This window comes from Seriola aureovittata, chromosome 23 (genome assembly GCF_021018895.1).
Source record: "Seriola aureovittata isolate HTS-2021-v1 ecotype China chromosome 23, ASM2101889v1, whole genome shotgun sequence".
Lineage (NCBI taxonomy): Eukaryota > Metazoa > Chordata > Actinopteri > Carangiformes > Carangidae > Seriola > Seriola aureovittata.
The window spans coordinates 17,326,800-17,354,727 of NC_079386.1; the positions used below are offsets into that span (position 1 = coordinate 17,326,800).

The 27,928-nt window shown below is 41.4% G+C and overlaps 1 protein-coding gene and 2 long non-coding RNA genes across 3 annotated transcripts in view; all 3 read right to left on the minus strand.

Annotated features, from left to right (window-relative positions):
* Positions 1-6,738, minus strand: part of trpc5a (transient receptor potential cation channel, subfamily C, member 5a) — a 99,673-nt gene extending 92,935 nt beyond the window's left edge. The window contains exon 1 of the mRNA XM_056369951.1: positions 6,293-6,738. The gene's annotated coding sequence lies outside the window, so the exon portion shown is untranslated. The remainder of the gene's footprint in view (positions 1-6,292) is intronic.
* A 9,916-nt stretch (positions 6,739-16,654) lies between these two features.
* LOC130164740 (uncharacterized) lies at positions 16,655-21,609 on the minus strand. Its single transcript, XR_008826652.1, has 3 exons — positions 21,477-21,609; positions 19,083-19,140; positions 16,655-17,506 (listed from the first exon to the last, which is right to left on the minus strand). It is a non-coding gene; the product is annotated as an uncharacterized LOC130164740 (long non-coding RNA).
* Positions 21,610-23,602: 1,993 nt separating this feature from the next.
* Positions 23,603-26,960, minus strand: LOC130164757 (uncharacterized). Its single transcript, XR_008826656.1, has 3 exons — positions 26,844-26,960; positions 24,322-24,379; positions 23,603-24,179 (listed from the first exon to the last, which is right to left on the minus strand). It is a non-coding gene; the product is annotated as an uncharacterized LOC130164757 (long non-coding RNA).
* Positions 26,961-27,928: the final 968 nt, after the last annotated feature.

Here is a 27,928-nt window from a genome sequence, read left to right on the forward strand (position 1 = left end):
TGGACACAAGTTCACACACTAAATAATTAGATTTCTTTGAGTGTCGGATCATCAATAGAAAGAAGGAGATGCTGCTCGATTACTGAAATCCATTAACTCCATTTGCAGTAATGAAAACCGCAAAATCATTAAAAAGAGAAAGAAAACCTCCATAAAACCATCCATAAAGAAATGTTCCTAATCAATATTTGCCAAAACCCGGGAGTGTTGTGTTGGATTGTGGGGAAACGTGAGCTCGTTAATTGCCTGCACAGGAAGTGCTGCGACACTTGAGGTCGTCCCCCATCAGTGCGGCTCTTTCCAGAATAAAGCCCGGAGCCGGTTTGTTGGACGCTGAGGTTTGATGTGTCGACCGGCAGTTGAGACAAAGAGCGGCAGGATTTCATGGTAAAGAGACCGAAGTCGTGTATTTAATATCTGCCTCTTCAGCCCGAGGACGGGAGCAGCAGGAAGAGAGCAGCAGACGGCCGACAGTCATCCCTCTATGCTAATTCTGCAGCACGCTATTTTCCAACCATGACACGGTTAAACGCTGATCACCGGAGACCAGGGAGGCGTCCTGATGTCCCCCGTGCTCCCCGATAAAAATGTTTAATTAGCTAATGTTTCCAGGCAACGGCCAGATAGACGACTCCAGTGTGAGTCAGGGTGAGACAACGGGATGGAGATGATTGGGGGGGGGGGGGGGGGGGGGTTGGTTCACACAAACACTCACATTGTTGAGTGGAAAATAAATTCCTGTTCCACTTAAATCACTACACGGCGTGACTGTTTTTATTTTTCTTTGCACTACACTGATCTACGCTCTTCGGCATCGACTTCCACTTTGATTTTCTAATCGCTCCATAAAGAAAGAGACTCGACTGAACTCCACAAACATCCGAGCGTTTCCTCGGCGCTGCAGATCACCGGTCGTCTGGCGAGAGGCCGTTTTATTGTGAAGGTGCTGAACACCACTGATTTGTTATCGGCTCTGTTACCGTGAAAAACTGGGGACACAATCTATAAGTTTGAAGTCAGGAAGTGTCCAAGACATTATTGATATTGTATCAGCTTCAAATGGAATCGTATCACGGTCTGATCGTATCGCATTGACAATAATTTGTTTGTATCGATATGAATCATTTCTGACAAATGGTGACGACAAAATGATTTTTAAAGGTTTTGTAGGAGGCGTGTTGAGACGTAGTTACCTGTCAATTACTTTCTTTATAAATCTGCATCTATAAATACATTTTTGCCGTGATCGGTTTTAAGGTGATCGGAAGCATTAATGACGATTTACCAATCATCATTAATGAAAATCGGCCGATCGATCGGGGCACCACTAAGAGATATTCAAGCCTGAGGATCTACACACATGACTGTCTGTGTGTGTGTGTGTGTGTGTGTGTGTGTGTGTGTGTGTGTCTGAAGAAGAAGATGATGCTGCTTCAAAGGAATTGTGATGATGTCACTCTACTGGCTGATTAATATGACTCTGCTACCAGCTGTTACTGTGTGTGTGTTGTGTGTGTGTGTTCAGAGTGATCAGTGATGACACTCAGTGCTGATTAATAGAAGTACCACTTCCTGCACCATCAAAACAACTGCATTAACAGTTTGTGTGTGTGTGTGTGTGTGTGTGTCTGTGTTTTTAGCAGCTACGCACAGAGAGAACAGTTGGTGTTCAGCCTCTAACTACAGTATTCATCACTGTTAGTCAAGCTTACACAGAGATAAATGCGTGTGTGTGTGTGTGTGTGTGTGTGTGTGTGTGTGTTTGTCTATCGATGTATAGGTTGCAATTGCCTGCTGAGACGGCCATTGTTGTTATAGCAGAGGAGAAAGAGGAGAGAAATGTATCTGCCATGAGAATGAAAAGAATGAGGGATGTATGGTGAAAGAGAGGTGAGGTCAAAAGAGGGGAGAAAGAAGGGGAGGAGGGGGGGAGGAGAAAAATTAGGTATTGCTGAAAGAGAAGACGATACGCAGAGAACGATGAGAGATGAAGCTTGTGGCTGGAAAAGAGAAGGAGGAAAGTGAGGTGAGGAAAAGAAGGGAGGGAGGAGGAGGAGGAGGAGGAGGAAGGGGGGAGGGAGGGAGGAGATCTCACAAGAGGTGGAATAAGAACTGAAATAGAAAATCAAGCAGAGGGAGGAGAAGGAGGTTGCGTGAGAACGACGAGACTCTCGATGTCGCGGCTCGGCCGTCGAGTGGAGCAACGAGGGGAGAACGAGGAGCGTGGGGGGGGGGGGCAGGTGAGGGAAAGAGGGATGTGATGGAGGGATGGCAAAAGGATCGGTGAGCGATGACGGAGAGAGAGGAGGAAAATAAAGAGAACGGAGTCCACAGCGCCTGTTTCACTCTGCTGCACAAAACAATCACAGGCTGAGTCTCTCTCTCTCTCTCTCTCTCTCTCTATTTCTATCTATCTGGAAAATGAAAAAGAGAGAGAGAGAGAGAGAGACAGAGAGAGAGAGACAGAGAGAGAGAGACAGAGAGAGAGACAGAGAGGCTTGTGATTGTTTAAAAAAAGTTCTCGCCCACGCAGGTCAGAGCCGAGCAAAATCTCAAACCGTAAAAAAATAAAAAAAAATAGAAAAAAGGGATTTTAAACTTTCTCTGTCAGGCAGCTTGAAAACCTGACACACACACACACACACACACACACACACACACACACACACACACACACACACACACACACACACACACACACAGAAAGTGGAGCTGACAGGACGACTACGGTCACTCTGGCATTTTCTCCTTGTTATCTTCTTCTTCTTCTTGTTGGTATGTTTGTATGTTTCTGTGTACAGTTTATTTACCATGCTTTCCTTTTTATTTTATTTATTCTATACATTTGTTTTACTTGTTCTTTTAATCTAATTTAACTGCCCTTTGAACAGCACTTTGCTCACCGAAGAAACAAAACCTGCAGTTCCTCTATTAACCACTAGAGTCCGGCTCCAGCAGTGAGTCAGTCCCCCGAGACCCCCACGATAAAATGTCCAACTTTACAGCAGAAATAAACATTTACAGCCTGGTACAAAAAACTGTTTTGGTCTCTAGAGCTAATTTCCTCCTTCACGGTGAATTTTTATATAACTCACCTGTTTAAATTAATTAGCTGGGAGTTAGGGGCGGAGTCAAGTGCTCACTCTGAGCTTCAAAACCAGACGGAGGCTACGTCCATCTTTATTTAAATGTGCTCTAGAAACAAAGTTGACTCGACTCTGGACGGAGGAAGATGGAAAAACGTTAGCAGGTGTTTTTATGGAGAAGAACACATTTGCTAAACCTCAAGGAGATACACAGTGTGCTGTGGTGAACCAGGTGTTAACCAGGTGTGTAAGGAACAGTTATACGAGTCGTTTTGGAGGCCAACGAAGAGCTGTATATACATATATACATATATAATATAAACACACACACACACACACTGGGCTCCAGGTGCTCTCATTACTCATGTCTATATCCAGATCAACAGTGAAGCTGCAGCTGCTCAACAGGACGATGATGCAGAGTTACAGTCACACCACAGGCAGATGTACAAACTGGGGAGAATCATCCCATAGTGGAAACCAGTGTAGAACCATTGGCTGCACTCAGATCTGTTGTTCTGAGGTAGAGCTCATGTTCCTTCTCTCTCGCTCCACAGAGCTGAAACAGCCGCTGCCGTTAAAACCCCCCCAAAAAAAACATATTAAAGCCTTTTTCTCAACGTGCGTTTTATTCCCTCGCTTTGAGTTTCTCCAGTTTTACTCTGTTTCATCACTTTCATCTCTCTCTCTCTCTCTCTCAGCCTTCAGTCTCTCCTCCCACTTGCTCCAGCGCTCCTGTCGGATATTTATGCGCTTAAGAAACGTTGCACCCCTCCTTATTTATTCTTATTTATTGTGTGTATAAGGAGGAAGGTGGCGCACACACACACACACCTACATCACAGAGACGCTGCAGATCGGCTGCGTGTTTCAAACGCGTCCGTCTCTGCAGCTGCTGCCGAGGTAACGTTTGGAGGGAGCTAAAAAAAAAAAAAAAATACAAAAAAAGATGAGAAAGAGGGATGAGGGATCACCGAAGTGTGATCTGTTACGCAATCGACGCCGTCAGGACAAACATCACACGGCTGAAAAACAGGAAAAACACTGACATCTTGTCTCCTGGGAGATGTTCAGTGTCAAAAAATATCAAGGTGGATATTGGCTCCCGCTCGGGTCTCTGCAGCGACGTGTTTGCTCTCATTAGTCTGGTGTTGTGCGCCGAATCTTCTCAAGGCAGTTGCTGCGATTTGCTCATTTTATCGACACATCTATTGACTCATTTGTTTTTCAATTACTTGTTCAAACTAAATAACGTACAGAATCGGTGAGAGACGACCGCCGAGAAGCTCCCGGAGGCTTTTCTGAAACAGCTTGTTCCGTCTGATTAACAGTGTAAAATCTGAAGATATTTTACGATGATGTAGAAAACAGAGAAAAACAGCAAATCTTCACATTTGAAAACCTGAAACGTGGGAATTTTTGTCATTTTTGCTTAAAAAAAAGAAGAAAATTATCCAATTAATTTAATGTTTCAGCACTGATATTAACTGTTTCTCATATTAACAAAATCTCCTAATTCACCTGTTCTGTTTTTAACTAACACAGACCTTGACTGCAGCTGCTTCACAAGGCAGCACAACAATGATCTTTATTCTGAGACTATTATCACTGTAATTATAGTGGGATCACAGTGATGTCACTGTCCTCTTGTTATCTCATATTAACACGTCAGGTTTTCTGTCGCAGGAGCAGGAAGCTCAAATTAACCACAAATGTCTCAAAATTAATCACAAGCTGCTGATTTTGTAATTAGCAAAAAAATTTCAAGATGCAGTTCATTATTAAATCTGCTGCTGGATGTTCCTACTGTAGTTTTGCTGTTTGCCATCTGTGCTGGAGCTCTGTAAGTGCGTGCATGCCTGCGCGTGTGTGTGTGTGCGTGCATGCGTGTGTGTGTGTGTGTTGCAGCAGCAGAAACTTAATGTTTGGCCTGACATTTAAAAAGGAGCCTGTACTTTCCTTCAGGTGGACAGGGGGAAACACTTAAGGGGGCTGGTGAAGGGTTTAATATGCAGGTGGGGGGGGGCCCTTTGGGTCAGCCTATCACGCGCGCGCTGACGTACTCGCGCGCTCCTAAAACCACGGCAGCGCACACACACACACACACACACACACACACATTCTGCAGCTCAATCCATCTCTCTTATGCGCGCACATACACACAGGTCTGTAAACACAGAGGAGAGCTGCGCCCTCTCTCACACACGCGCGCAAAAAACTGCACAACCTCCATCCTGTGCGCACGAGTAACGCACGAACGCGCAAAGAGCGAAGCCTACAGAGACCCACACAAACTCTGCAGCCCGCCTCTCTCTCTCTCTCTCTCTCTCTCTCTCTCTCTCTCACATATACAACACACCACACACATACAACACACACTAGCACACGCGCACTCTCTGCACCCCCTCCCTTCCCAGCATTAGTCAATAGAGTCAGGATACATAAACCACCCACCAGTCACCCAAAGCATCTCCCTCTGCCTGCAACGGCACATATATACAGTACAACCTGCAAGCAGCAGCTTCAGCACATCCACAGCGACACAATCTCCATCTCGCTCTCTAAAGGAAAATCACACGAATTTGTTCCAGTTTGCAAAAAAAAAAAAAAAAATTTTTTAAATCAATAAAATAAATCAATAATAAGATCCTGGGTTTGGGCTACAACACATCCAGAGAGCTGCTTATCAGCGTGTATGGAAGCAGCTCAAGTGATAGGAAGGTGTAACACAGTCAGGACATGTGGGAGGGATGGAGGGAGCATTTTCTTAAAATAACAACACAAGAATTGCAGAATAAAATTCAGTATTTATTTCCATTAAATCACACCTGAGGGGCTGCGGGAATAAAACCCTGCACGCGAGGCAGATTTTAGTTGAAAACATTTTAAAGGTGCAAAAGTGCCTTTTAAAAAAAAACTGAATTCAGCTTCTCTGTTGTGTTTAAACTGAAATTCCACATTATGGCCCACGTTTATTTATTTTATTTATTTTTGGGAAAAGCGGGGTTAACGTGATTACAGGTAGCAGAGCCGAGCGGCTAGCTTGGTTATCTTACATTTTAAACGTCACAACTGTAGTTAATTAGTCAATTACCGGACGCTTACAGGTGTTAATTCTCCTCCCTTTTTTTTGTTGTTGTTGCCGGTTTTAATCCGGATTTGAAAGAGAAAGAAAGAGAAAACAGTCGGTGTTTGTTGTTTCTTACCTTTTTTTCGGAGATCCTCTGTCTCCGTCCGCGTGAGAGAAAAAAAAAAAAAAAAAGAAAAGAAAAATAAACGTTGTTCTCCTCCAAATTAACGATTAGTCCCTTCTCCCCGGGGGTCTCGCGCACCTCACGTGCAGCAGGTTCTCACTCGTTCTCTCTCTGCTCTCTGCGTGGATCTGTCTGCCTCTGTCTCTGCTTCTCTCGCGGGATTTCCTCCTCCGCCTTCCTCCTGTCTTCTTCTTCTCCTCCTAAACCTCCTCCTCCTCCTCCTCGTTGTAGTAGTACAGTCTCTACTCCGCGGGATCAGCTCGTCCTCCTCGCGCCACCTGGACGGGGACGGAGCGGCTCGCGACGCTTGAGCTTGTGGTGCTGATGCTGCTGCTGCTGCTGCTCAGCGCGAGCCATCCTGATGTCAACGGCTGCTGCTGCTGCGGCGGGAAAGAGGAGAGGAGGGATCTCTCTCTCTCTCTCTCTCTCTCTCTCTCTCTCTCTCTCTCTCTCTCTCTCCTGGAGCTACAGGTGAACACACACGTTTCAGACCCAGGCTGCGGGCGGAGCGCGCGGCTGCAGCTCTCTGCGATGCTCCCCGCTGCGCGTCCCGGTTCCTGGAGTGCGCATCGGTAACTGCAGAGTCGGTGGTTTGAACCCGGCAGAGACCACTACGTATCCTCTCCCACTCCTCCCCACAGTCTCTATCCTCCTCTTTACCGACTGTCAAATGAAACGGTATTGGCTGTGTTTCAGCTCCACTACGGAAACTGTACTTTTAGCTCCACAGTTGTATTGATTAGAATTGATTAGAAAAGTCTTATTTGCAGAGTAATATTTCCTACACGAAGCACGTGATCACTTCATAAAGTATGATGCATTTTAACCTTTAACATATGTTTGTTTCCCTGGTGCCACTTTACAACAAGACTCCCCTTATAAAGCATTTATAAAAGGTTTATAATTAGGTTATTAATTGACACTTAGTTACTACCATTTATAACTGGTTGTAACTCATTAATAAATGATTAAGTGTTTTACACTCTACAATAAGGATCCATTTTGCTGCAGGTGAGAGCATGTCAAGGTAAACAGTATAGCCAAGGCCTCAGAGTATGAATCTGGTAATTTGACATTTGATAGACCATGATTTGATCTGTCAAATTAAACTTTTTTTCTTCTTCTAAGATGCAGATAATTGCTAGTAACTCATCAAATATGTGATGAAGCAGCAGGTACAAATGCTGGATGATGGAGAAAACGAAGAGATATGAGGCTGAACAGTACAGATAAATGTGGGCTCACTATTTGGCAAGCAACAGGTGACTGTTGCCCTTTTTATCTCATGTGTTATAACAGTTTATAGATCATTTATAAAGTGTTGACAAGCTGATTAATAACTAGTTATAAACCATTCGCCTTATTGTAAATGTCTAACGTTATACTTGAATTTAAAGCTTTATTGTTTTGTTGCAGCATAAGTTTGGCCAGTTGTCCTCTGCTTGTTTAATCTAGAAACGGTTTATAATCTGGTTATAATTTGCCTCAACTAGAACCAGTGATGAATTGCAACTATAAAGCACATTTACTGAAATACTGAGTACAAATTTTGAGGTACTTGGATTTTGAATGAGTATTTCACACAGCTTTATAGTTATAATAAATACCGGTACAACATAACAGTATAAAACTGACAGAAATAGCTCCTCCTCCACAAAAGTCTATATAAGTGACAACAGTATAAGAATGAAATATAAATATGTGCTATGTTCAAAATGGCTAATTGCTCCTCAGGCTGAGGATGATCAGTTTAAAATCATGAATATAATACCTGCAGAAATCTTAAAAAGACCGTTTTGATTTGTTGTTTCTGTCTTCAAGAGTCTAAATACTATTATACATTATTCTCCATCAAAGTGGTGTCACACCTTTTCAAAGCAAATCTATATTAAGGTACTAAATTCCTTCACTTACCAATGTTCACAGGCAGTTTTTTTTTCCATGCCTCTCTTGCTAATTAGAGCTGTCAATCATTGCCAGGGGGCGGGTCCCAGGTGCACAGGCGAGCTGGAGTTTGGAGAGCGCCGCCTGAATGTTGAGCAGGCTGTGAAGCTGAGGTTCAGTTAGACCTGCACTGAAAGTAAATAACGACCTCCAGTACTTCACGAAGGGAAGGTTGTGGTTTTCTTGGACTTTTAAAGAAGCAGGTGAAGAACGTTTTTACTAGTTTCAGTCTCAGAGCAGCAGGACAAGGAGACAAGCTGTTGGTACTAAAGCAGCATTGTGCTCGGCTCTTGGTTTGGCCGTTTATAATGCTAACATTTAAATTTCTGCATCCAAACAGCAGTGGTTTTTTCCATTCCAAAACGTTTTTCTCTTAAATGGGTCGAGCATTTGTTGGTAGCAGCCCTCAGTGTTGTGACATCTTGTTGTGTATTCCCATGCCTGTTCGCAGCAATACTGCCAATCTGAGTTGCCTTGAGAAAATTGCTTCACCTTGACAGACGAGAAAAAAACCCCTCTGGGGGCAACACTGCAGTGCGGCGTGTCCAAAGAGCAGAAAGTGAGAAAAATAACTCCAGTGTTTATCTGTTTCTGTGAACGACTGTCGCTGGCGCAGAGGTAGACTGAATACATAACCTTTATCTGCTTCATATTATTTTGATTCACAATCTGAACTCGCTTCTTGACCTTTGAATAGAACGAACGACAAACACCAGCAGCAGCAGAGAAAATGTTGGTGTACCGAGTATTTTCAACTATAGTATATATATATATTTTTTACTAAAACACACAACGTTAAATTCATTACCTTCCTCGTTGGGAACTTGTTACATTAGTGAAGCCAATTCTTTTTAGAAATATCTACTAATTTGAATGGTTTACGCGCATATTTATCCTAGGAAGCAGTGCTCTTCTTCAGTCCCTTCTGCTTACGCATCGCCTTGTTCCCTGGTGCATTACTGCCCCCAGCTGTTGGTGAGTGGAACTGCATCAGCAGGAATACGCATCATGTTGCCCACATGCTCAAAACGGACATTTCTCCTAAGAAAAACAAAACATCTATTAAAATGACAAAGCCTTTTAGTTGCTAAACGGATGGGACAACGAATCATGTGACTATGACATGAGAAACCACCGTCTACTACAGTCAATGTTGGGTTCTTTAAACTATGACTAGTGTCTGTTCCTAACCTTAACCAAGTAGTCATTTTATCCCAAGCCACAGTCTAGTTTCCCTAAAACTAACCAGGTCATTTGTGCGTCTTAACTTTTACCGTTTTGGAAGGCGCCACCTGGTTGAGTCTCTCGGCTCTCGTCCAGCACATCAGGGCCGCCCGCACCTTCGTCGACCGCGTCCTCAGAAGGATGCATCCCCTGAATTGGGACACATACATCTTAGAAATCAGGTAACCATAGAAACAACACTAATGTTTGAAAGCACGATACCATTTCACTGGTGACACAGACCCAAAACATGAGTTAAAAACGGAGGAGCATTTACACACAGCCAACCTTGTTTCTTTCATGAGACGTCTAGATGATGAATCATGTTCTTCACCTGCACTTTGCCCTTTATTACCTGGACAGTCATGTACTGTTGTTTACTTGTCATCTCCACATGTTTGAAAAAAAGTCTAATATCAGGATGCCTAAATACATAAATATATATATATATACTGTATATGATAAATATAAAACAAGTTAATTTAGCTCAATGGAATTAACATAAGTGAGTTTTAACTCAAACTAAATGGCTTGAAACAATGAGACAGTCAGAGCTGAGAGTGATTTGCAGAACAGCAGGGTTCAATCACCGTAGAGAAGCCGATGCGTTTTACAGTAATTTTGTCCATGTCACCGACCACGATGCAACTGTACGGGACATTCAACTGTCAACTGTGAATTCACTGCATGTACTAATCTTGTCTGGTGCTAAATGTTCCAAAGGGAATGAATGAATGAATGAATGAATGTGTGTGTGTGTGTGTGTGTGTGTGTGTGTGTGTGTGTGTGTGTGTGTATGTGTGTGTGTGCATGGGAACACGTATAATCCATCATAACGCAGACACCTGGTGCCTCTGTCATTACTCCTGCTTTGGTCTGTACAGTGTGTGTGTGTGTGTGTGTGTGTGTGTGTGTGTGTGTGTGTGTGTGTGTGTGTGTGTGTTTGTTCTGCCCAGTGTGTGGGAGTCGGTATCCATGGGACACCTGATTCAATTACTGGATCATCATGAAGAGATGAATGGAAAGGCAGAGGGGGGAGGAAAAAGGGATTAAGGGAACAAGAAGGGGACAAGTGAGGGAGGGAAGGAGGGAGCATTTGAAGGAAGGAAATAAGGATAAGCTAGAAATAAGGCAAAAAAGAAGGGACACAAAAGAGATGTATATAGACAATAAATAATCAAATATAAAAAAAAAAGTAATAAAGAAGGCAAGAAAAGGATGGATGAAGGAAAAGAGGTTAAAGGATAGAGAAAGTAAAAATGGAGGGAGAAGAGTGAGGGAAGAAAGGGGGAGACAGGAGGAGGCATGGACACGGAGAAAAGGCAGATGGATAACAGATGAGGAGAAGGAGAGAGGGGAGGGAGGGGGAGGAAATGAAATGAAAAGAGAGATGGATGAGAGAGTGGAAAGATGGAAGAGAGAGAGAGAGGTTTGTTCATCTGTGTGAGTATATGACATTTTCCAGGACAGCCACTTGTTGAGGTAAAAGCGTTGTGACGAAAGTGTGTGTGTGTGTGTGTTTGTAGAATTTGGCTCAGATGGATCAGTCTGAGCTTAATCAGTCCAAACACACACACACACACACACACACACACACACACACACACACACACACACACACACACACACACACACACTTACTTTCAGGTATGCTACCATATAAGCAGAAGCCAAGAATACAGCAGGCTGTGCTTTACAAAAGAATGAGTGTGTGTGTGTGTGTGTGTTGTGTGTGTGTGTGTGTGTGTGTGTTTTCTTAATCTCAGAGCTCCATATTTACCGGTCGCTGTCATCTTCAAAAAAATGTTTTAAGACATAAAAAAAAAAAACTAAAAAACAATTTGTGTGTGATATGTTCTTTTTCTGAAGTTTATAATTACAACTACAAGTTTTCACTAATTTAAAAATCCAGAGTCTGCAGAAGTTTAGGTAAATGTTGTTCAGTTCAAAAGTTTTAACTGCTGCACAGATTTCCACACCACTGTAAACTATCCAGTCATGAAATTAGCTGAGCTGATCCTTCATCGCCCCCCGCTGGTGGATCCGCCTGCTACACCACAGAAACTTCATGTTCAAATCTTCCTACAGAGCCTTCATCATTAGCTAAATACAGTATAATTTAGCATTATGTCACTCTATACACACACACACACACACACACACACACACAAAGTTTCTCCCCAGTCACATCTTCCTCCTCCTCCTTCCCCCTCCTTCTCATTTCCCCCCGTTAACCGTTAACGAGTAAGTGTCAGCCCTGACATTCTGGTTAAACAGAGAGATTTACCTCGCTAACCGCTTCGCTTCGGTCCGACAATCAGCAAATTAGGCCCGCATGTGTGTTCATGTGTACATACATGAGTGTGTCTGTTTTATTGTGTAGTGTGATGAGTCTTTCAAGTGTGGGCATATTTTATAAAAATGTGCAAGATCTGGTTAAAGGGGCAGATACTGGAATTTGTTATTACTGGCCCCAACATTGCCATTGCATGTGTGTGAGGGAGTAAGTGTTATTGACTGAGGAAGGTCTTATCATTTTATCACAACTGAACCAAATTAAGGAAAGGAGAATCAAGATGGGGGTAAAGAGGCCAAAAGATGTGAGACAAATTGAATTCGAAGAACTGATAGGAATGTACCACAATAATATGTTGAAAATGAAAAAAAAAAAAAACAGCATTATGCGTGAGAATCCGAAGGGCTGACTGATAAAGAGAACATCCCTCATATGTAACACTGATCTGCAGAAGCAGAAATCGTTTCAGTGATGATGAAAAAGGTTTGGCGTGGACAGGAGGGAGCGGAGCGTTGATTAAATCTCCATTGCAGTGATTGTGCCATCGTCAGTACGCTGCCAGGAAGAGATCAGCCAGAAACGACCATTATCATCTGCTGCAGTTTGTCTGGGTTCAGCCCAAATTCCTGTGCTGACGGGACACACACTGCTCACTTCATACTCCGGTCGCATCACACATCTTCCGAGTTTAACAGTCCGCCTTTACTGAATTTCTCAAAAGCAACGCAACAAACAGAAGGGTCAGGTAAGGGCGGGAAAGTCTGCAGGCAGGCAGGAGTCAGCACCAGGTAAGCAGGTATACGGGTGAAAAACTGGAGGCTTCAAGTACTGTGGGCTTGATTAGGGAATAGGAAAGAGGTGAGGAGGTGATTGTGGGGATTCAGGTGACTGGGAATGGCTAGATTGTACAGGTAACTGCAGGACAGTTGTTAGTAATGGAGTAACGTACAGAGTCAAGGAGTTAAAGCTGAAACTACAGATGGGACTAACTCCAGTTGATTAACTGCCTGCATTGGACATTGTTCATTGGAAAGAAATTCACACCTACTTGCGAACGCAAATGTAGGGGGCGCTGTCAGTGCATAAAAGAAAAGAAAAAAACCTCACATTTATCCTTTTATAGTAATTAAATTTTTTGAACAAATATACACAAAAAGAAACGCCAAAGATACTAGTTATCTTACAATTTATTTTAGGTTATAATACGCCCTGTGAAACAGCACTACTTATTAAAGGAAGACTGAACGCTACAGTGACTCGGTATCGGAAAGTGACGAGGTGGGCCGAGCGGGCCAGAGCTAGCTAGTTAGCATGCTAACTTCAGTAGAAGAAAAGAAGTGATAGAAATTGACAGTTGTTCGGTGAGTAAAGTAAGAAAGTTTGATGCTGAACTCGCAACATTTCTCTAGACTGGAAAGCAAACAGCTGTTAATGCTAACGCTGGCTATGTAGCAATAGCCAAAAACTTTCATACAGGTGAAGATTAAGTTTCTATTCTCTATAGTGTCACACAAACTAAGTTTTTACCTGAAAATATCCTACTTATTCTGTTTGTTTTAGTCTCGAATAAGTTGCATGTTGCAGCTTGAATACCACTTCAAGTCTGCCTGATACTGCGTATCAGTGTATATCCATAATCTCCTTACTGAGTGACCTCTGTGTTCAAATGGACACAAGCTTGATATCTTCAGCAGAGGGCAGAGGTTGAAGGAAATGGCTCTTAACTCCATGATGTCTTTACATAACACCATAAAGCCGGTCTCATGTGAATAGAAGACTTTGCAGGGCAAATTCAGCCGCCTGGAGGATTAGAAAAACAGCTTTCTCTGCCTCTTCCTTACGATCTTCTTCTTTTTTTTTTTCTTTCTCCTTTCTTCCTCTCTCAGAGCTTTTCTCTCCCCATGCTTCTTCTGTCATTTATCCTCCTCCTCCTCCTTCATCCCTTGTTCTATTCATGTCTCTCTGCGGGTTTCAGTGTGTAAAAACCCAAATAGCTGGATTACGGCAAAGTCACCTTGCCCTCGCACTTCGGCTCTCAGACACTGGGGGGGGGGGGGGGGGGGGGGGGGGCACTCAAACACACAAGCACAGTCCTCTATCTGATCTAAACACTCTGCCCTACACCTACATTTCAGTCTATCAAACACACACACAAACAGAGACCAGAGGAGGCTGAGTGAGTTCAGTATGACCCTGATGCGGGGAAGAGAAATTACAAAGCTTTAGGAGGAAGAAAAAAAAAAGAGCAAAGAAGATTTCATGGTGTGCAAGTCTGGGTGAAAGCAATTCCACAGATATCTTTTCTTTTTGAAGCGGGTGAGATAAACTTGTGCAGGACGACGTAACAATCAGGCAGACAGGACTCGTAAAGAGGTGGGAGGGGAGTTCCCTGTTTCAGTGACAAATTGGTAAAATTTCTGTATTTTCATGTGGCACATTAGAGACAGTAACGTCACTTGTTTTCACTTGTTCTCTTTCAGAGCTCTACACATATTTTTGTTTGTCTTTCAGCTGATTGTTTTGGTTTTTATGGCCTGCAGCTTTATTGTTTTGGTTCAGTCACATCAGTAGTGTTTTCAGTTCAGTAACACCTGACAGATATATTGAACATATTCCATAGACAGGACTCTAAATTACTGCTAATGTTACTTCCTGTCTACTAGACAGGAAGAGACAGGTCTTTGGTGTTGTGTTTAATTACACTTTGTTTTAACTGAATTAAGAGCACGAGCGAGTCAGGAAAGATTTATCAAGAGTAAGTGAAATTAATGTGCAACCTGTCTGCAAGAGAGAGGGATAATACAGAGTTGTGTTTAAATTCTCTTCCACCTCAACACAAAAACAACCACCGTCCTCCTTTCACCTGAGCTGGTAAAAAGATTAGCGTCCCATCCTAAAAAACACTGCAGCCCCAATCCCATCAGCCCCGACTTCCTGTGCCCGCCACACTTTCATCCCGTCTGTGCCTGGACACTGCTCAGTGTTTGATAACAGCGTTTAAAAAAAAGAAAAAAAAAGATGAGGTTGGGAGGAGAGGGAGGAAGAGGAGTGTTTTCATCAAACGAATGCCGTTTCAGTTTTTCATTTCCGCAGGGAGAGAGGACACACGCCGATGAAGTACGGCGAGATGGCGAGGTGATAACAGTGCGTGTGATTGGAGAGGGGAAGAAGTGAAGAGAAAGAGAGCCTGAGATTTTTAACTGAAGTCAAACAGACGGACACAAAAACACAGATTTACTTTTACAAAAAAATTCTTGGAGGCAGAAATAATCTCACTGGCTGAGTTACCCAAGTGGCTGCTGTAGTGGCTGAGAGCCAAAGCCTCAAAGAGCAGTTTTTAAGGTTGGCAGCTGCAGTGAATAAAGTGGGAAAGCGACATTAAAAATGTTCTAAAAAAAAAAATATATATATATATATATATAGACGCAGTTACAGTGATACTTAGTGTGTGAGGCAGTTAGCCAGGCTTAAATCACACGAGACGACCGACAACAGCAGCAATAATAATGAAATACTGCTTCACCATTAACTTAAGCAAATGCAAGGAGCACAATTTTTATTCTATACACATTCGCCAGAGTTTGCTGCAGCTCTGGGGCTGTGAAAGCTTTCTGTTACTACAGCAGGTCAATGGTGGTTTATAAAAAATATTCATCTTACAGTATATATAAACTTCGTCCTTTGTCCTCCGTTAATCTGAGGTGCAGGAGGAAGCTGGATCATAAAATAGACACCAGATGGCAACAACAGACTTCAAATACTGATACCTGTGTGTCAGAGTTTGATTATAGTTGTATTGTCATTTATTCTTTCATTTAAATCCTGTTTGGTTATATATTTCATATTTACGCTTTTACGCTGACGATACTCAACTGTATATGTGTCTATAACGGCTAGTGACGCTTCTCAAATTACAAAGTTAGAAGTCTGTTTGTTCGCTGTGAAAAGATCGATGACTTGAAATCTCCATTCCCACAGACTGACAGCCAAGAGCCTGGGTGTCACATTTGATTTTATCCATCACCAAATCTTAATTCACGCCTTTTTTTTCACCAAGACTTGATTATTGTAATGTTTTGTTTTCTGGCCACATACTAGTATTAAAACGTGCTGCATCTAGAATTTTAACTAAATCCAGTAAACTTTCAGCATTTCAATCGTTTCAACTCCCTATCCACCTGTCCGATCTCTTTAAAACCTTATATTCCATCTCAGCGCTCTGCGTTCCCAGAATTCAAAGCTCCTGTCTGTCCCCTGAGTTAAAAAGACGTCTGGTGGCCGCAGAGCTTTTTCCTCTGGAACAACCTCCCTGCTGACGTCAGACTGTCCGACTCCACTGAGGCCCTCAAATCCAAACTTGAAACTCATCTTTATGCCTTAACTTTCAGTTAGCTCCCTATTCTTTCACAAATTCAGACGATGTAACTGCTACCATCCTACCACCGGCCTCAGTCTCAGTAAATCCATTCAAACCCAGTTGCTCTAATGTGATGTATGAGTGCCTTCAAATTCTCTGTGTAGCCAAAATAACTGATGTCAAGTTTTATATATAATACAGGGTAAGGGTTGGAGTTTAAGGTTGAATTACAGGCCTGTAATGTGTTATGTCAATAAGAGTCCTCACAAGGCCACTCAGCATCAGACAGGAAGTGGTTGTGATCTTGTCAGTTTAATCTGCAATAACCGAAGTGTAAAAACAACATTTATCATTCTGATAATCTGTTAGTCACCTCATCTGAGTTTAAAAAAAAACAACAATTCTAACTCTTTTATGTGGTTAAATCATGTTAAACTAAATATTAATCATAGCAGAGTATGATGCAGAGAAGGTGTGTATGTTGTGGAGTCTTCACAGGTTTTTTATTTGTTGATGTCATTTGGTTTTTTATGCAAATAAAAAAACAATTTGACTGAGGCTGCAATATACAGCCAGTGGAGAATATCTGGAGCAGATACTCAGACATTCAGAGTCGACCAAGGGAAGGCACAGAGGGAGGAAGGTCAGAAACAAATACTGATAAGGTTGGTGTTCTTATTACTTTTTAATATGATGATCACCATCATTTTAAATCTACGTTCATGTGGGCGACTGAAACTTTAACTCAGTGTTTGGACACTTGCACAGTTGATGCTGTATTTCATAAACTCAGGTGTTTTCTCTCTACAGAAACTTTAACTGATAAAGGACAACTCAGATGAATGAAAGAAGTAGATATAATTTATACATTTTCTCTTTTTCTCCTCTAGATGTCAGTGAACTCCTCCACCTCCTCCAATGACTGCCTTCATCTTCCTGACCTTTCCTCCACCCAATCCTCTTTTACTTCTGGCATTTATTGCTTCGTCTTCAGACCAAGCTCTTTAGTTTTTGCCGTGTTCAACATCACCAACATCCTCCTCCTCCCTCTCTGCATCCTCATCCTCTACCTGGGTCTCCAGCGATGGCGCCAACAGCGCTCCTCCACCACCGCGGCAGCGGCGACGAGTCACTCCGACAGCTTCACCTACCACACGGTCGCCATGGAGCCGATAGGTATCTTTGGGAACACCTTCTGCTGCTGTGGTATCTACATGATAATGTCACTGTGTTATTGGTGGGGACGTTTCTTTTATCCTTCACCTGGATGGGACAGATGTTCTTCCACATCCTGACCTGTGTGGAGCGCTACCTGGCCGTCGTTCATCCCATCACCTACCTGAGCCTGAGGAAAGAGAGAGGGATCAGAATGAGAAATATCACCAATGGGTGTGTTTGGCTTCTGACCTTAGCAGTGACATGTCTGTTTATGTTAGTTACTGTGGACTTTTTCCTCCTGATTTTCTCCTTTATCGTCATTTCCTTCTGCAGCGTCTCTGTCCTCTGTGTCCTGACTCGTCCAAGACCGGGGGAACAGGGCAGGGTCAAAGCAAAGGGCGATCTACACCATCATGGTCATACTGGGAGTGCTGTCTATGAGGCTTGGAATCTGGTTTGGGTTTTGCTGCATTTGTTTAGAGGAAGTTGCGAATGTTTGATGATGATGAGTGATTACTGGTTTAATGTCCCCAGCAGTTTGGTGATACCTGTGCTGTTTCTGCACAGGTCAGGAAAACTGGTTTGTTGTAAGAACAGCATCCAATGAGAACAAGGATTACATTCGATTTGCGTCAACAAAATCAAAACATAGAGAATGATAGAAAAAAAGATCTGGTTAGATAACTGATGATGGCACGATAAGAAAAAGATTGCCTCAACAGCTGCTGCGTCTTCAGTCAGTTAAACCCCTGTAGAGGTTGCAGACCCAGTTTAACTGAGAATTAAGTTCAGTTGCTTTCAAAATGTATGTTCTTTTAACAATTTTCAAAGTTACATCATTTTATAATTACAATTAAATGTGTAATTTCTTGCTAGAAAAAAAAGGTAACTAATTATCTGACAAACATAAAATAAAAAAGTCAGAGAAACAAATAATCAAACATGTATTGTCAGACCAATTTCCATCAGTGGGGTTCAAAAGTCTTGGAGTGTATATAAAAAATTTAAAAAAACTTTTTGTGATTTTGTTATGTCTTTCTGCTTGTGATTTTCTCTTAAATTAATTCCAGTTACTATATATATATATTGGACATCAGTTTCTTTTAAGCACATACAACCTGTGATGTTGGTTTTATTTGAATTACTTTACATAGATTTCATGGCAAATGGTACGAATAAACAAATAATGAAAAAGTCAAGACAATAATTATGTTTTTGAGAGAAACAGGCCATAACTACTGTCGAACAGAAATGTATAGTCAATCACTGGGAATATGCAGCAACAAAACACAAGAAAAGAAAGTACAGGTCTGTGGTCAAAGACGCCCTCTGCTGGTCAGACAGTGTAAACACAGAAAAGGCAATCACATGCAGCAAGTGGAAGTGAATATTGCTTATTTAGCAGTTTATAAACATGTCAGTTGGAACTATTGACAGTAAATAAACATGCTCATCATTTAAAACATAAACAGTAGCTTAAACTGATAACATGAAGCAGAAGTCCTTCATTAATTTGCCTTTATTACCATCAGAATTGACTGACCAGACTAAACTGTAGAAAAAAACAAAAACAACCAAGCTAAATACTTATGCTCTGCATGAGGGTAAAGAAACATTAACACTCATATTCCACTATTATATGATAGGAAAACATTTTTATTCACTTTGGAATTGTGAATTAGTGAACCCCACTACAGGCACGATCATTTGAACCCTACTTTGACCCCTGTTAGGTGTGGGGTGTGGTTATGCCAATGACTTACCATTTGTTGATGGTTGTGGAGGACCATGAGGTGTGGCACTGGCCTGATTCTGGCATCCCTATGAAAACATATAACTGTAATTACTAAATTAAATCACTTTCCATTGCAGGGCAAACAAGGACATTTTAAGTAGCTCTTTTACAATACAATATTGAGAAACATTTATCTTTATGTGTGTGTAATATTGTCTTCCCAGAGTGTTGTGTGTCAGTGGTCTTCCTCTAGTCAGTGATGTCATAAAGAAACACTGGACACTGCATATTACCACCGTTTAGATATATTTCTTAGAAACAAGTTGCCTATTTACACGATTCATTTATCATCAGTTTGACAGGAATCAAATCACCTGTGACTGAAACTGGTGCCTATTCAAATCAAATTATGTCATGCAGCCCACAACACCTGTCTGCTCTGTGAACCTGTGTGTGCGTGATCTTCTAGTTCTATCTTTTTGAGGACCTCAGGTTGAGGATGAATGAGGACATGTACTCATGATCTCACCTCTTTAAAAGGGCTGTTTGAGGGTAAAGACTTTGTTGTAGGGCTAAGATTGGATTAAGGCTCAGATAAAAACAAATACAGGGTAAGGGTCATTAAGGTTTGATCACAGGCCTGTAATGTGTGATGTCAATTAGAGATCAGACATTAGACAGGAAGTGGTTGCTGCAACCAACCCGTGGCTTTCCAGTGTAAACACAATGGCAGCTGCTGTCTGACTCGATGATGATTGAACATATTTTTAGCTAACCATAGTCGTGGCTCCTTGACATGAGACCGACTACACAAACCACACCAAGGAAAATGAGGCAGGTGCTGATTTCACTGGGATCTGAATTATTCTTCACCAACGCAGAAAAGACATATCAGCGAACAAAACGACCCTATTAGCTTTGTGCGCATTTTGAAAAACTCTCATGTCCGTCTGTTAAACAACAGGTTTTAGTACAATATATAATGTGGAACAATAAACTACAGTTGTTAGATGTTAGAGCTGGACACATACGGTATGTAATGATATATATGTACCAATCTGTAATGCAGAAATATAATGACACTATATTCAAGTAAAATGAATAAATGCATGGTAGTAGGGGGATTAATACTATTGAGGCAGATTAGAAAAAATCTCACAGGTTCTGTGTCATTTGTCACTGTAAGTGTTTGTTTATGCAAATAAAACATAATTGAATTTGACTGGGGCTTAAACATACAACCAGTACAGTATATCTGGAGCAGATACTCAGACACAAGAGTCCACAAAGGGAAGACACAGAGGGAGGACGGACAGAAACAAATACTGATAAGGTTGGTGTTCTTATAACATTTTTTAATATTTTTTTTTTTTGTATTTTATAAACTTTTATGAACTTCCCAAAGACTCGCTACAGAAACCTGAACTGATTCTACACATTAAGGTCAGTACCACTCAGCCTGCATGTGGAAACAGTTGTATAATATTTCTAAGGATTTTCAGACATTATAAGGACGCTTACAGAGGTCTCTAAAAGTCTTAAGTTAAGATTTCAGACTTACAATATTTAACAAAAAACATGCATTATAAAGTTCAGCCATGCAATTTGAAAGCAATGGGCCATTGTCACCAGCACCTGACCTGGGGCAAGCGGCAGCCAGTGGCACACAGGCTACAGAGCACTGTGCAGCCAATATAAAGAAAGTGTAGATCGATAGACAACAGACCAAAGTTTGCATCGTTAACAGGCTGTGGCTCATTTATGTTTGAGCACAATTTAATCCACTTCCAAATAACACCATCTCCAAAATCTCATTACGTATTAATAATATTAACTAAAAATATCCCATAAATTAAACAATTAACTCTGCAACCAAAGCTACAAGAAGTGACATAAAACATTTTGACTCAAGGAAAATAAGTGCACATGAATTCAAAATAATTTAACATTCAGTCAACTAGTACAACAGTAACTAGTCCAGTTATCCCACTGTCAACATTGGCAAGAATATGCAATCCTCTTTACGGCAATCCTCTATGGCTGCAGTGAACGAGATGACGTAACCACAACATGGCGGCGGGATATTCGGAATAAAACTAGTACAAATACCGCGTTTCTCCTGTCAACATTTACTTGCTACTGGCTGGCTAACGTCTCAACAATATTTACAACACATTCAACCATGTTATTGATTATCAGTGTTAATTAATATACGCTACTGAAACGACTGTGCGTAGTGAAACAACTACTGTCGCCATGACGACGCTGGCTGAGGCGTTCCACTGCATAAACAAACTCGCTGTACATATTAAACACCTCAAAACTATCCGAGAACAGTACAAGACAACTAATACTGCATTTAAATTACATTTTTATTAGTTTTAGAATCAGTTTAAGAATATAAAAGTGATTTTTACAGTACCTGTCGATTAATAGAGAAAGAATCAAAGTTGGCGCCTTAAACAGGTCCGAGCTCGTTTACTTCCGGTCCGCTCACGTGCAGAGCCAGGAGCTTTGATCCCGAGAGCAGATCCACTGCAAAATCAGAGCACCACCTGCTGACTAAAAGGTGTAGTACCTCAATTAAAAATGTATGAAAATGTTAGAATACCTCACAATTATTCACAAGAATGGGGTGGGGGGAACTCATCGTTGTTCATTTCAAAATGTTTTTAAGGAATTTACATTTAAAGCATAATTAATTAAATTTTTTATTTTTAAGCCACTTGTGGGCAACACAACAAGCTGTAAACCAAACATTTACATATGAACATCTTTTCAATTGTTATGATGTATGTTATTTAGAGATTCTGTAGCTATGTTGCAACATAAGCATTGATTTGAAGTAGCTTTTATGTCCACACAGTTTAAGTCCAATATTCACCTTCATTTTGGCTCTGGTTTCGTCTTCACCGACTCTTTATAAAAAAAAACCTGTATCTTTAGTTGCTAAATGTGCCACTATGTTCTCCAGCAAAGACACGGTTTAGATTTTAAACATTGCTAAGAGTTATATTTATCGCTCACAGGAGCTGTGCATGGGAAAAGGAAAGAAGGAAAAGGGATGGACAGACATGCAGTAGATCTAATTTTTACATTTTCTCTTTTTCTCTTCCAGATATGTCAGTGAACTCCTCGTCCTCCTCCAATGACTGCCTTCTTAATCCAGACCTTTCCTCCATCAACTCCTCTTTTGTTTTTAGCGTGCATTGCTATATCGTCAGACCAAGCTCTTTAGTTTTTGCCGTGTTCAACATCAACAACATCCTCCTCCTCCCTCTTTACATCTTCATCCTTTACCTGGGTCTCCAGCGATGGCACCAACAGCGCTCCTCCACCAAAGCAGCAACAATGAGTCACTCCGACAGCTTCACCTACAACATGGTCACCATGGAGCTGGTTGGTGTCTTTGGGAGCAGCCTCTGCTGCTGTGCTATCTACAATGATAATGTCATTGTGTTATTGGTGGGGAAGTTTCTTTTATCCTTCACCTGGATGGGTCAGATGTTCTTCCACATCCTGACCTGTGTGGAGCGCTACCTGGCCGTTGTTCATCCCATCACCTACCTGAGCCTGAGGAAAGAGAGAGTGATCAGAATGAGAAATATCACCAATGGTTGTGTTTGGCTTTTTTCCTTAGCAGTGGCATATCTGTTGACTTTAGAGAATGACTTCTTGGATATCTGCTTGTTGGTTATATTCTTTATCGTCATCGTCTTCTGCAGCGTCTCTGTCCTCTGTGTCCTGACTCGTCCAGGACCAGGGGAACAGGGCAGGGACAGGGAGAGGGTTGACCAGTCAAAGCAGAGGGCGATCTACTACATCATGGTCATACTGGGAGTGCTGGTGTTGAGGTGTATTTGGGCTGTGATGTGGGTTGTGCTTTATGTGTTGAGAGAAAATTGCCAATGTTTGATGATGATGCTTGAACTCTGGTTTGATATACCAAGCAGTCTGGTGTTGCCTGTGTTGTTTCTACACAGGTCAGGAAATCTAGTGCGTTGTAAGACCAGCATCCAACAAGAATAATTTGACTGATAGAAATAGAAGCTAACACAAGAGGGTTGCCTTCCACCTCTGGAGACAACTCTTGTCAAGTTCATGGATTAGATTTGTTGCTGAAAGTTTCTTCTAGACTCGGCTGTCAGCTGGTAATGCTAACGTTGGCTATGTAGCAATAACAAAAACTTACAAATAGCTCCTATGAACATATTGGACAAATTAAAGTGTAATCTGATGATGGAGCTAGATTAAAAACTAAAGTGATCACCAAAGTGATTAAAATTAATTCTGAGGGGAACATAGATGTTAAGTAGCAAACTCCAACTACCAACATAATGTACAGACCCTGCTGACTAAAACAGTGTCTGTTTACCTTAGCATCAGGCGGGAATATGCATTGATTGTGATTTTGTTGATTGATTTTGTCTTTCTAGTAACTAAACATGTTATAGGCCATTCAAGTTGCTGTATATCGTGTGCATCTGTTTCCTTTTGCTTTTGCTTCAATAAATAATCATGAAAAAACAACTATGAAAAGTGGTTTGAATGGTTTTATTTAAATAACTTTACATGGGCAAAAACAGCAATAATTTCCACCGAACCTTCTGTTTGATGAAACGTGCATCTCAGATTTCTTTTTTTTGTTTTTTGTAGTTGCCCTTGTTTGTATATTGGAGAACAGCTTTCCAAACAATAGAAGGGGTACTGCACACGGCGATGAGACGTTGAACAAAGTCCTTATGATGGCAAGAAGTTAAAACATTTTACTTCTGGCATTTATTGCTTCGTCTTCAGACCAAGCTCTTTAGTTTTTGCCGTGTTCAACATCACCAACATCTTCATCCTCTACCTGGGTCTCCAGCGATGGCACCAACAGCGCTCCTCCACCAAAGCAGCAACAATGAGTCACTCCGACTGCTTCACCTACCACACGGTCGCTATGGAGCGGATAGGTATCTTTGGGAGCAGCCTCTGCTGCTGTGCTATCTACAATGATAATGTCATTGTGTTATTGGTGGGGAAGTTTCTTTTATCCTTCACCTGGATGGGTCAGATGTTCTTCCACATCCTGACCTGTGTGGAGCGCTACCTGGCCGTCGTTCATCCCATCACCTACCTGAGCCTGAGGAAAGAGAGAGTGATCAGAATGAGAAATATCACCAATGGGTGTGTTTGGCTTCTGACCTTAGCTGTGGACTTTTTCCTCCTGATTTTCTTCTTTATTGTCATTTCCTGTGTGGGGTGTGGTTATGCCAATGACTTACCATTTGTTGGTGGTTGTGGAGGACCATGAGGTGTGGCACTGGCCTGATTCTGGCATCCCTATGAAAACATATTACTGTAATTACTAAATTAAATCACTTTCCATTGCAGGGCAAACAAGGACATTTTAAGTAGCTCTTTTACAATACAATATTGAGAAACATTTATCTTTATGTGTGTGTAATATTGTCTTCCCAGAGTGTTGTGTGTCAGTGGTCTTCCTCTAGTCAGTGATGTCATAAAGAAACACTGGACACTGCATATTACCACCGTTTAGATATATTTCTTAGAAACATGTTGCCTATTTACACGATTCATTTATCATCAGTTTGACAGGAATCAAATCACCTGTGACTGAAACTGGTGCCTATTCAAATCAAATTATGTCATGCAGCCCACAACACCTGTCTGCTCTGTGAACCTGTGTGTGCATGATCTTTAGTTCTATCTTTGTGAGGACCTCAGGTTGAGGCTGAATGAGGACATGTACTCATGATCTCACCTCTTTAAAAGGGCTGTTTGAGGGTAAAGACTTTGTTGTAGGGCTAAGATTGGATTAAGGCTCAGATAAAAACAAATACAGGGTAAGGGTCATTAAGGTTTGATCACAGGCCTGTAATGTGTGATGTCAATTAGAGATCAGACATTAGACAGGAAGTGGTTGCTGCAACCAACCCGTGGCTTTCCAGTGTAAACACAATGGCAGCTGCTGTCTGACTCGATGACGGTTGAACATATTTTTAGCTAACCATAGTCGTGGCTCCTTGACATGAGACCGACTACACAAACCACACCAAGGAAAATGAGGCAGGTGCTGATTTCACTGGGATCTGAATTATTCTTCACCAACGCAGAAAAGACATATCAGCGAACAAAACGACCCTATTAGCTTTGTGTGCATTTTGAAAAACTCTCATGTCCGTCTGTTAAACAACAGGTTTTAGTACAATATATAATGTGGAACAATAAACTACAGTTGTTAGATGTTAGAGCTGGACACATACGGTATGTAATGATATATATGTACCAATCAGTAATGCAGAAATATAATGACACTATATTCAAGTAGAATGAATAAATGCATGGTAGTAGGGGGATTAATACTATTGAGGCAGATTAGAAAAAATCTCACAGGTTCTGTGTCATTTGTCACTGTAAGTGTTTGTTTATGCAAATAAAACATAATTGAATTTGACTGGGGCTTAAACATACAACCAGTACAGTATATCTGGAGCAGATACTCAGACACTAGAGTCCACAAAGGGAAGACACAGAGGGAGGACGGACAGAAACAAATACTGATAAGGTTGGTGTTCTTATAACATTTTTTAATATCATCATCATCATCATTTTAAATCCACATTCATGTGAACGACTGAAACCTTATCTCAGTGTTTGGACACTTGCACAGTTGATGCTGTATTTTATAAACTTTTATGATCTTCCCACTGACTCGCTACAGAAACCTGAACTGATTCTACACATTAAGGTCAGTACCACTCAGCCTGCATGTGGAAACAGTTGTATAATATTTCTAAGGATTTTCAGACATTATAAGGACGCTTACAGAGGTCTCTAAAAGTCTTAAGTTAAGATTTCAGACTTACAATATTTAACAAAAAACATGCATTATAAAGTTCGGCCATGGAATTTGAAAGCAATGGGCCATTGTCACCAGCACCTGACCTGGGGCAAGCGGCAGCCAGTGGCACACAGGCTACAGAGCACTGTGCAGCCAATATAAAGAAAGTGTAGATCGATAGACAACAGACCAAAGTTTGCATCGTTAACAGGCTGTGGCTCATTTATGTTTGAGCACAATTTAATCCACTTCCAAGTAACACCATCTCCAAAATCTCATTACGTAAAAATAATATTAACACTAGAATATCCCATAAAATAAACAATTAACTCTGCAACCAAAGCTACAAGAAGTGACATAAAACATTTTGACTCAAGGAAAATAAGTGCACATGAATTCAAAATAATTTAACATTCAGTCAACTAGTACAACAGTAACTAGTCCAGTTATCCCACTGTCACTATTGGCAAGAATATGCAATCCTCTTTACACCCATTCAACACTAGCAGGATGTTGTACAACCTTGCCACACAATAAGCTTCCTCACTTTCGCGCTATGGCTGCAGTGAACGAGATGACGTAACCACAACATGGCGGTGGGCAACTCGGAATAAAACTAGTAGAAATACCGCGTTTCTCCTGTCAACATTTACTTGCTACTGGCTGGCTAACGTCTCAACAATATTTACAACACATTCAACCATGTTATTGATTATCAGTGTTAATTAATATACGCTACTGAAACGACTGTGCGTAGTGAAACAACTACTGTCGCCATGACGACACTGGCTGAGGCGTTCCACTGCATAAACAAACTCGCTGTACATATTAAACACCTCAAAACTATCCGAGAACAGTACAAGACAACTAATACTGCATTTACATTACATTTTTATTAGTTTTAGAATCAGTTTAAGAATATAAAAGTGATTTTTACAGTACCTGTCGATTAATAGAGAAAGAATCAAAGTTGGCGCCTTAAACAGGTCCGAGCTCGTTTACTTCCGGTCCGCTCACGTGCAGAGCCAGGAGCTTTGATCCCGAGAGCAGATCCACTGCAAAATCAGAGCACCACCTGCTGACTAAAAGGTGTAGTACCTCAATTAAAAATGTATAAAAATTTTAGAATACCTCACAATTATTCACAAGAATGGTGTGGGGGGAACTCATCATTGTTCATTTCTAAATGTTTTTAAGGAATTTACATTTAAAGCGTAATTAATTACATTTTTTATTTTTTAGCCACTTGTGGGCAACACAACAAGCTGTAAACCAAACATTTACATATGAACATCTTTTCAATTGTTATGATGTATGTTATTTAGAGATTCTGTAGCTATGTTGCAACATAAGCATTGATTTGAGGTAGCTTTTATGTCCACACAGTTTAAGGAAAAGGGATGGATAGACATGCAGTAGATCTAATTTTTACATTTTCTCTTCCAGATATGTCAGTGAACTCCTCCTCCTCCTCCAATGTGTGCCTTGTTAATCCAGACCTTTCCTCCATCAACTCCTCTTTTGTTTTTAGCGTGCATTGCTATATCGTCAGACCAAGCTCTTTAGTTTTTGCCGCGTTCAACATCAACAACATCCTCCTCGTCCCTCTTTACATCTTCATCCTCTTCCTGGGTCTCCAGCGATGGCACCAACAGCGCTCCTCCACCAAAGCAGCAACAATGAGTCACTCCGACAGCTTCACCTACAACATGGTCGCCATGGAGCTGGTTGGTGTCTTTGGGAGCAGCCTCTGCTGCTGTGCTATCTACAATGATAATGTCATTGTGTTATCGTTGGGGACGTTTCTTTTATCCTTCACCTGGATGGGACAGATGTTCTTCCACATCCTGACCTGTGTGGAGCGCTACCTGGCCGTCGTTCATCCCATCACCTACCTGAGCCTGAGGAAAGAGAGAGTGATCAGAATGAGAAATATCACCAATGGTTTTGTTTGGCTTTTTTCCTTAGCAGTGACATATCTGTTGACTTTAGAGAATGACTTCTTGGATATCTGCTTGTTGGTTATA